The sequence below is a fragment of the Ochotona curzoniae genome, unplaced genomic scaffold (assembly GCF_017591425.1).
Source record: "Ochotona curzoniae isolate NIBS_2020 unplaced genomic scaffold, NIBS_Ocur_1.0 contig_281, whole genome shotgun sequence".
NCBI lineage: Eukaryota > Metazoa > Chordata > Mammalia > Lagomorpha > Ochotonidae > Ochotona > Ochotona curzoniae.
In genome coordinates, this window is record NW_024465597.1 from 27,735 (window position 1) to 31,340 (window position 3,606).

Below are 3,606 nucleotides of genomic sequence, written 5' to 3' on the forward strand. Positions count from 1 at the left end.
TCTGGCCTGGCCTGGAGGAGCTTGCAGAAGGGCTATGGATGTGGAACAGGCCACTGGAAGGACAAGTAAGGTGACAGGGTGGGCATGTTGTGGGGCAAGGGACTCAGGGCATGCAGGCTGGGGTTGGCAGGGGCAGGCGAAGGGTGGACGGCAGTTGGGACCCAGTGCTGAGGGAACTGGCAGAGCCCGACTGGCTCTCAGCAGCAGATGGTGGACAGTGTTACAGTGCGCTTTGGCTAGAGGTGCACTGGCTCTGGCTCACCAAGCCTGGCACTGGATGGGCAAGTGTGGCAATGGAGGGAGCGTGTTGGAGGTGCACCCTTCCCCCAGCATATTTTGGCCCTGAAGTAGATGATTACAGTGCTGTGGGAGCAGGGACACTGGCCAGGATGACTTGGCTCTGAAGTAGATGGTGAGAGGACAGCAGGCGTAGAGTACACCAGCTTGTCTAGTCTGGCCCTGGAACAAGCTGCTGGTCATCGTCTTTGGTCCTTGGCTTGCTGTCATGACCCCTTATCCCAGGAGCACAGTGTGCATACCTGGCACACATGGGAGTACCAGCTAAGCCTCTTGGTGCAGGAGTGGACAGTGGGCAGGGTGGAGTCGCTGTTCAAGCACACCTGACCTGGAGTGCCTGGCAGGCAGGTTGCATCTGATGGCGCCCATCCTTGTCCCAGTTTTGCTATGACAATCAGGGCAGCATGGCCCTGGAAGAGGCAGTGGATGTTGGGCAGTCTGGGCACTTACGGGGTGTGGTCTGAGTGAATAGCTGGCACAGTGAGATGACTCATATGCATAGCATGCTGTCTGATAGGGTCCAGTCCCAGAGTGGGTTGTGGGGTGTGTGACACTGGCTGAACCTGCCAAACCCTGGAGCAAGCAGTGTGTGAGGCTGTATGTCCTGCGAGCTAAGGGTGCTGTGCAGGACGCATTGGTCTAGGTGTCTTGGATGACATGGCCCTAGAGGGGATGGCCTGCATGCCGTAGCCCGTGAAGCAACTTTGAAGAGGCCTAGCCCTTTAACCTCAGGAGGGGGCTGTGGAGGAGGAAAGCATAGAGGAGCATGAGGCACCAGCTGAGCCCACTTGAACTTGGAGTGACTTGCGTGCAAGCCGGGAAGAGAGGGTTGGAGGATAGGTTTTTAGCAAAATGGACAGCAGGCAGGCTGGGAATGGGGGACGCCTGCTGACACAGCAGGTCCTTTCAGCAGTGGTGTCTGAGCTGCCTGTGCAGCGCAAGCTCCTGGAGTGGCAGGTGGGAAAGCAGCCTTTTGGGGGCGCTGGATGGCTGCAGAGCCTACCTGGTTCTGCTATAGCAAGCAGTGTATCCAGTTGTGTGTGTGTGTGTGTGTGTTTGTTGGGAGGGGGTGGATTGCAGGCAGAGTGTGACTGACCCTGGAGCAGCAGGCATAGTGGGAGGGCTAGAGGCATGGAGATCATCAACCTAGTCCTTGAGGCTCTGGAGCACTCAGCAGGCAGGCTAGGGGGATGTGGCTCCATCTATGCTTGCTTGACCCAGGGGTGCCATCCTGATGAGCGCTAATGGTGCAGGGTGAGGAAAGAGTGCTGGTCGATTTTGTCTGCCTTCAAGCCACCTGTGGAGCAGAGATCCAGGTGGACTGAATGTTAGGGGTCTCCTTCCAAGTAGACCTGTGCCTGCAGGAAGGGACAGGACAGGAATGCTGGAGGCAGTGTAGGCCGGTGGGTGGGTCTGGCCCTGGATCTCAGGCAGAGTGCCATGTAGGAGGGCTGGGACAGACTGATTCCTCCCTGGAGCAGTGGGCGTAGGGTGGAAGGTGGTGGGTCCCAATGCTTTGGGCCATCCTTGACTGCTTTCCCAGGCCACAAGCAGGGATCTGGATGGGAAGCAGAGCTGCCTGGATTCAACTAATACCCAAGAAGGGTCCTGGTGCATTCTAGGCGACAACTTTAGCTGCTAGGCCAACAAATCAGGACCTAAATCAAAATTTCAGGTGTAGAAATCTCTGGTTGAATATTCATTGCTTTTGCAGTTCTCTGTTATAGCAAGTTACTGTACAAGTTTGGCAAGTAACGTTTTGTTTTGTTTTGTTTTGTTTTGTTTTGTTTTCCAGTAGATGTTACTTAGCTTGTCCTATATATGCATGCCTCTGGATTAGGTGTGGGGTAGGTGAAGCATACAAAGAGAAAGGAAAAAGCTTAAACCTTTGAAAAACTGCAGTTTCAAGCAGAGGAAGAGGGAGGAGGAGGGGGAGAAGTGGTTGTGGCCGCTCAGATTCTCAGTGAGGAAAGCTAGCTAGGGAACTTCAGACAGAGGAGGGTGAAGGAAGGAGTGAGATGTGAGAAGTAGGTGGAGCACAGCGTGATTATTAATTTTTGGTCAGAGTAAATAATACCGCTGTACAGGCAGCTGGCTTATGCTGTAGGCACGAGGAATATCCAAGTGGCTGCAAAAGCCAGAGCTGAGCTGATCCTAACTCAGAAGCCAGGACCTTCTTCCAGGTTTCCCACACAGGTAAGATTTCCAATGCTTTGTACCATCCACCACTGCTTTGCCAGGCCACAAGCAGGGAGCTGGATGGGAAATGGGGCCACCAGAACAGAAATGAGTGCCTAAATGGGATCCCGGCTCATGTAAGGCAAGGACTTTTAGCCACTAGGCTACCGTGCCAGGCCCAAATGATAGATTTCTATAATGACAAACTGTGAGGATGAATATAGGTCGCATTCATGTGAGGTGTTGAAACTGCATAATCCCTGGAACAAGATCAGAGACATACAAGTCCAGGCCTAGCTACAGGCATATAGGGCTCGAGACATGAGGAGACAGACAGGAAGAAATACAAAACATGTCACATAAACCAGCACAGTAGGTGGGAATCCATTTATAGTCTCAAGTTTGTGTTACATTTAGTGTAAACCAGCCATTGTGGCAATCCATTAGCATAATTAACAAATAATAGGGGTCTGGCACGATGGCTCAGTGGTAAATCCTTCGCTTGTATATGTGCTGGGATGCCATGTTGGTGCCTGTTCATCCCCAGCAGCTCCACTTCTCATCCAGCTCCCTGCCTGTGGCCTGGGAAAGCAGTCTGATGGTACCTAGCCTTGGGACCCTGCACACATACAATACCTGGATGAGGATTTTGACATCAGATCTACTCGGTTCTGGCTGATGTATCCACTTGTGAAGGGAACCAGCAAATGCAAGTTTTTTTCTGTCTCTCCTTCTCTTTGTAAATGTGTCTTTCCAACAAATATATAAATAAGTAAATATCAAAATAAAAGAATAGTAAAATCACTAACAAAGAAATGCCTTACAAATAATCAATTTCTGGTATTTAAACATCATCCTTCATAATACTTGTAATCATTCACAAGATTATGAGTGGATTTTCTGAAATACTTAGGAGTAAGAGGTAATAAAATAAGGGCCTGGGTAATAGCCTAATGGCCCAAGTCCTTGCCTTGTACGTGCCGGGATTGCATTTGGGCACCAGTTCTAATCCCAGCAGCCCTACTTCCCATGCAGTTCCCTGCTTGTGGACTGGAAGAGCAGTTGAGGACAGTCCAAAGCCTTGGACCCCTCTACCCCTATGGGAGACCTGGAGGAGGCTCTGAGCTCCTG